Source organism: Mandrillus leucophaeus, unplaced genomic scaffold (genome assembly GCF_000951045.1).
Source record: "Mandrillus leucophaeus isolate KB7577 unplaced genomic scaffold, Mleu.le_1.0 Scaffold170, whole genome shotgun sequence".
Lineage (NCBI taxonomy): Eukaryota > Metazoa > Chordata > Mammalia > Primates > Cercopithecidae > Mandrillus > Mandrillus leucophaeus.
The window spans coordinates 1,491,721-1,497,695 of NW_012101699.1; the positions used below are offsets into that span (position 1 = coordinate 1,491,721).

The 5,975-nt window shown below is 47.9% G+C and overlaps 1 pseudogene across 1 annotated transcript in view; it reads left to right on the top strand.

The window, feature by feature from the left end:
- LOC105537306 overlaps positions 1–1,869 on the top strand; it is a 15,482-nt pseudogene extending 13,613 nt beyond the window's left edge. The window contains exon 2 of the transcript XR_001005694.1: positions 177–1,869. The product of XR_001005694.1 is annotated as a PRA1 family protein 3 pseudogene (transcript). The remainder of the gene's footprint in view (positions 1–176) is intronic.
- Positions 1,870–5,975: the final 4,106 nt, after the last annotated feature.

A 5,975-nucleotide genomic window follows, 5' to 3' on the forward strand; every position in this document is an offset into this window, starting at 1 on the left:
TAACACAAAAATTAGCCAGGCGTGGTGGCAGGCACCTGTAATCCCAGCTACTCAGGAGGCTGAGACAGGAGAATCACTTGAACCCGGGAAGTGGAGGTTGAAATGAGCCGAGATTGTACCAGTGCACCCCAGCCTGACAACAGAGCGAAACTCTGTCTCAAAAAAAAAAAGAAAAGAAAAGAAAAGAAAAGGATATCACCCCACTCCACGCCTGGGATGACTTCTTCCCCAGCTCCGATCGCTTTGCCTGGCCGGACTTCAGGGACATTTGCAAATGGAACAACCACGTGCTGAGCAACCTGCTCTGTTGCCAGACCAACTACCTGGTGGTGGCTGCCATGATGATTTCCGTCGTGGGGTTTCTGAGTCCCTTCAACATGATCCTGGGAGGAATCGTGGTGGTGCTGGCGTTCACAGTGTTTGCGTGAGCAGCCCACAATAAAGACATCCTTCGCCGGATGAAGAAGCGCCACCCCACGACGTTCCTTATGGTGGTCATGTTCACCAGCGATTTCCTTATATCCATGTTTGGAGGAGTCATGGTCTTTGTGTTTGGCATCACTTTTCCTTGGTTGTTGATGTTTATCCATGCATCGTTGAGACTGTGGAACCTCAGGAACACACTGGAGAATAAAATGGAAGTAATAGGTTTGAAGAGGACACCAACGGGCATTGTCCTGGATGCCCTACAACAGCAGGAAGAAGGCCTCAACAGACTCACTGACTATCAGCAAAGTGAAGGAAGAAACATAACTGACCTGAGATGGGGTTGCAGCAGAAATTGAGTTGCAGTTTGCCCTTGTCCGGACCTACTTTCTGCTTGAGTTTTTGAAATAGGAGGTGCAGGTACCACCCAATTATCTATGGCAGCATGCATGTATAGGCCGAACTATTATCAGCTGTGATGTTTCAGAGAGAAGGCCTCAGAAACTGAAAAAGAACCACCACCCTCCTATTATGTCTGAAGTTTCACGTGTGTTTATGAAATCTAATGGGAAATGGATCACACTATTTCTTTAAGGGAATACAAAATAAATAAATAAATAAAAGAAGTATGGCTTTTACAGCAACAATACTGTCATAGGAATAAAAAAATCATTGTAAAGTATCAAGACAATACAAGTAAATGAAAAGGCTGCTTAAGTAGATGACATCATGTGTTATCCTGTTCCTAATCCCCTAGAATTGTAATGTGTGCGATATAAATTAGTTTTTGTTATTCTCCTTTAAAAATCAAAGATGGTCTCTATCACTTTGCCACCTGTTTGATGTGCGTGGAAACTGGTTAAGCCAGTTGTTTATATTTCATTTACAAATCTAAAGAGAGCTGTGTAGGATATTTTGTTAAATTTTTGAGATGATAGTAATGTGTTTTCACCAGCAAGTATTTGTTGCAAACTTAATGTCATTTTCCTTAAGATGGTGACAGCTATGTAACCTGTAGTATTCTGGACAGACTTGTTAAAAAATAAACAGACAAAAAGAAAAATAAAACAAAACTTGAGTTCTGTTTATCTTGCACACTTTTTGTTGTTACAGTGAAAACAAAAACGGCCCAAGAAAATATTTCCCATTTTTTCATTTTTTAGTTTATAACTGGAACATTTAGAAAGAAGGAAATGAATGTGCATTTTATCAATTCCTTAGGGGCACAAGGAGGACGATAATAGTAGATCTTTTGAAATTTGAACAACATCTTTAGATAACCAAGCAAAGACTTTAAAAAATTGTAATGAAAATGGAAAACAGCTACTGTAGCTCATAAAAATTTTAGATAGCTATTGCTACAACCATATGCTTTTACAGCTAGACATTAAAATTATGATAGCATGAGTTCATACATTCGATTACTTTTCCTCCCTTTCTCTTGTTTTTTTTTGAGACAGAGTCTCACCCTGTCGCCCAGGCTGGAGTGCAGTGGCATGATCTCATCTCACTGCAACCTCCGCCTCCTGGGTTCAAGCAATTCTCCCATCTCAGCCTCCCGAGTAGCTGGGACTACAGGTGCTCACCACCGTGCTTGGCTAATTTTGTTTTTTTATTTTTAGTAGAGATGGCATTTCACCGTGTTAGCCAGGATGGTCTTGATCTTCTGACCTCATGATCCACCCGACTCGGCCTCCCAAAGTGCTGTGATTACAGGCGTAAGCCACCACGCCCGGCCTTTTTGTTTGTTTGTTTGTTTGTTTGAGACAGAGTCTCACTTTATCGCCCAAGCTGGAGTGCAGTGGTGTGATCTCGGCTCACTGCAACCTCTACCTCCTGGGTTCAAGCGATTATCCTGCCTCAGCCTCCCGGGTAACTGAGATTACAGGCGCTCACTACCACTGCTTAGGCTGGTCTTGAACTCCTGCTCTCAAGTGATCCCTTGGCCCCAGCCTCCCAAAATGCCGGGATTACAGGCGTGAGCCACTGGCTAATTTTTTTTTTTTTTCCTGTCAGGCTCAAGCAGTCCTTCTGCCTCAACCTCCCTGTAGCTGGGACCACAGACACATATCACCATGCCTGACTAATTTTTGTATTTTCTGTAGAGATGGGGTTTGCTGTGTTGCCCAGGCTGGTCTCGGACTCTTGGCCTCAAGTGATCCACCTGCCTTAGCCCCCATCCTTAAAAAAAAAATTCCACTGTGTCACTGTGCTGCTTGAGCCTTCAGTGGTTGTCCTCCAAGTAGAATCTGCTCCCTGCCTCTCCAGCCTGGAGGCTACTGCTCCAGGCCCTTGGCTTCTTAGCCTCAAAGCCTGCTTCCCTCTGGCTGACCAGGCCCTATCACCTGCCAAATCCCAGGTTACGCATCACTTTCTCTGCAACTCTCCCCAACTCTCAAATAGCTCCCAATTAGGGGCTCTCACTGTAGTACATAGCACTTGCTGAAACTTGTAGCTGTGGACTGTATTGTAAAATTACTCATTTTTCTTCATCTCCCTGCTAGATTCGAAGCTTCTCCAGGAAAGGGATCTTTTCTCCTCTGGTCATCCCAGGACAAAGCAAATGGAATGTACTTGAACATTCACTGGATGGACAAATGTGTGAAATGAAGACACAAATGTGGAGCTGGTAAGCAGTGGGCCAAGCATCCTTCCAAATGGAGAATGAAATTATGAAGACTCCGGCTGGGCGCGGTGGCTCACATCTGTAATCACAGCACTTCGGGAGGCTGATGCGGGCGGATCACGAGGTCAGGAGTTCGAAACCAGCTTGGCCAACATGGTGAAACCCGGTCACTACTAAAAATACAAAAATTAGCTGGGCGTGGTGGGGCAGTAATCCCAGTTACTTGGGAAGCTGAGGTGGGAGAATCACTTGAACACTGGAGGCAGAGACTGCAGGGAGCCGGGATTGCGCCACTGCACTCCAGCCTGGGCAACAAAGCAAGACTCTGTCACACACACACAAAAAAAGGCCGGGCGCGGTGGCTCCCGCCTGTAATCCCAACACTTTGGGAGGCTGAGGCGGGCGGATTACCTGATATCAGGAGTTCAAGACCAGCCTGGCCAACATGGTGAAACCCCATCTCTACTAAAAAGACAAAATTTAACCGGGCGCGGTGGCTCACGCCTGTAATCCCAGCACTTTGGGAGGCCGAGGCGGGCGGATCACGAGGTCAAGAGATTGAGATCATCCTGGTCAACATGGTGAAACCTCGTCTCTACTAAAAATACAAAAACTTAGCCGGGCGTGGTGGCAGGTGCCTGTAGTCCCAGCTACTCGGGAGGCTGAGGCAGGAGAATGGCGTGAACCCGGGAGGCGGAGCTTGCAGTGAGCCGGGATCACGCCACCGCACTCCAGCCTGGAGACAGAGCGAGACTCCGTCTCAAACAAACGAACAAACACAAAATTAGCCGGGTGTGGTGGGGCGGTAATCCCACCTATTCGGGAAGCTGAGGTGGGAGAATCACCGGAACCCGGAGGCGGAGGCTGCAGTGAGCGAGATCGCGCCGCTGCCCTCCAGCCTGGGCAACAAGAGCGAGACTCGGTCTCAAAAGAAAAAAAATTAGCCGGCAGCAGGTTTTGAAGATTTGATTTGGCTGAAGACAGTGAGTGACCCGGCGGAAGCCTTGGGAGATCCGCACCCAGAAAGTTCAAAACGGACCGTGTGTTGTCGGCCTGAAGGCGGCGCGCTCGGTCCCTCCCCAGCTCTGCGCCGGGCGGACCTTCTCCTCAGCCGGCGGCGGGACACTGTGGGGACGCCTTTGTTTCCGCCGCTCGTGGTGTCTGGATCCACAATTTGTTTACGTGGTTGTGGAGCCGGACTCCGCGTCGAAGGGCGGTCTCAACACAACAGTGGGGCTCCGGGAAAGGCCGAGAGACGCGGGGATCCCCGCCGGAAGGGCGGCCCGCGCTGCCCGGCCGTGGCGGGGGAGGGGGGCACCCCATACCCGCGCTCCTTCTTAAGGGCAGCCTGGAGTGTCCCACCCGAGCAGGTCCCGGAGGCGGCCCATGCTGTTTATCACTCAGAAATGTAAAGTTTGTTTGTTTTGAGACAGGGTCTCCCCACTTTGCCTAGGGTGGAGTTCAGGGGCGCGATCTCAGCTCAGTGCATCCTCCACCTCCTGGGCTCAAGCGATCCTCCCACCTCAGTCTCCTGAGTAGCTGGAACTACAGGCATGTGCCACCAGGCCTGGCTAATATTTACATTTTGTTTTGTTTTGTTTTTTTTTGAGACTGAGGTCTCGCTCTTGTTGCCCAGGCTGGAGTGCAGTGGCGCGATCTCGGCTCATCGCAACGTCCGCCTTTTGACTTCAAGCAGTTCTCCTGCCTCAGCCTCCCAAGTAGCTGGGATTATGGCCCTGCGCCACTGCACCCGGCTAATTTTTTGTATTTTTAGTAGAGGCGGGGTTTCACCATGTTGGCCAGGCTGGTCTTCAACTCCCGATCTCAGGTAATTTGCTTGCCTCGGCCTCCCAAAGTGCTAGGATTACAGGCGTGAGCCACCGCGCCCAGCATGTTTTTAAATGTTTGTAGAAATGCGGCCTCAATATGTTGTCCAGGATGGTCTGGAACTCCTGACCTCAGGTAATGTGCCTGCCTTGGCCTCCCAAAGTACTGGGATCATAGGCGTGAGCCATTACACCGAACCTAGATCATTTTTTCTCAACTTTTTTTTCATATCACCATCTTAAAGATCCTTTCTAGATCTTTTTTCCTAGTTCCCCACCACATGACATTTTAATAACATAGATATACTGTAACGTATGTCTTTTAATGTCCTGTGGCCCTTTGGAAGGCAACAAACCATTGTGTTACCTAAGATTTGTTTCCTTCCCCCTCATAGCCTCCCCATCCCACTATCCCCATGCACTCATACCACAATTTATTCCATACTTCATTAGACATTAAGCTGCTTTCTAAAGCTTCCCTATTTCATGCTGCCATGAACAATCTTGTAATTAAATCAGTGCAAAAGTAGGAATGGAATGAATGTTTTAATGAAATGTGTTTATACTGCAAATAGCCCTAAGCGAAAGGATGTACCAATTTACACTCCAACCACAATGTACCTCGATGACATCTCCCTGCATCCTTTCCAGCTCTCTTAATTACTCGTTTAAAGGATCACTAATTTGAAAATTAGTTGCAAAGGCTTTGTGTTATTTTATTTAATTAGCATTTCTTTGGTTACCACTCAGAGGGACACCTCTCAAGCCTATCGATCATCTGCATATTTTCTTTTCTTTATTTTTTTGAGACAGAAATTCGCTTTTGTTGCCCAGGCTGGAGTGCAATTGTGTGATCTCGGTTCAACGCAACCTCCGCCTCCCGGGTTCAAGCGATTATCTTGCCTCAGCCGCCCGAGTAGCTGGGATTACAGGCATGTGCCACCATGCCCCACTAATTTTGCATTTTTAGTAGAGATGGGGGCTCTCCATATTGGTCAGGCTGGTCTTGAACTCCCCACCTCGGGTGATCCGCCCACCTCAGCCTCCTAAAGTGCTGGGATTATGGGAGTGAACCACTGCGCCCAGCTGTTTTTTTT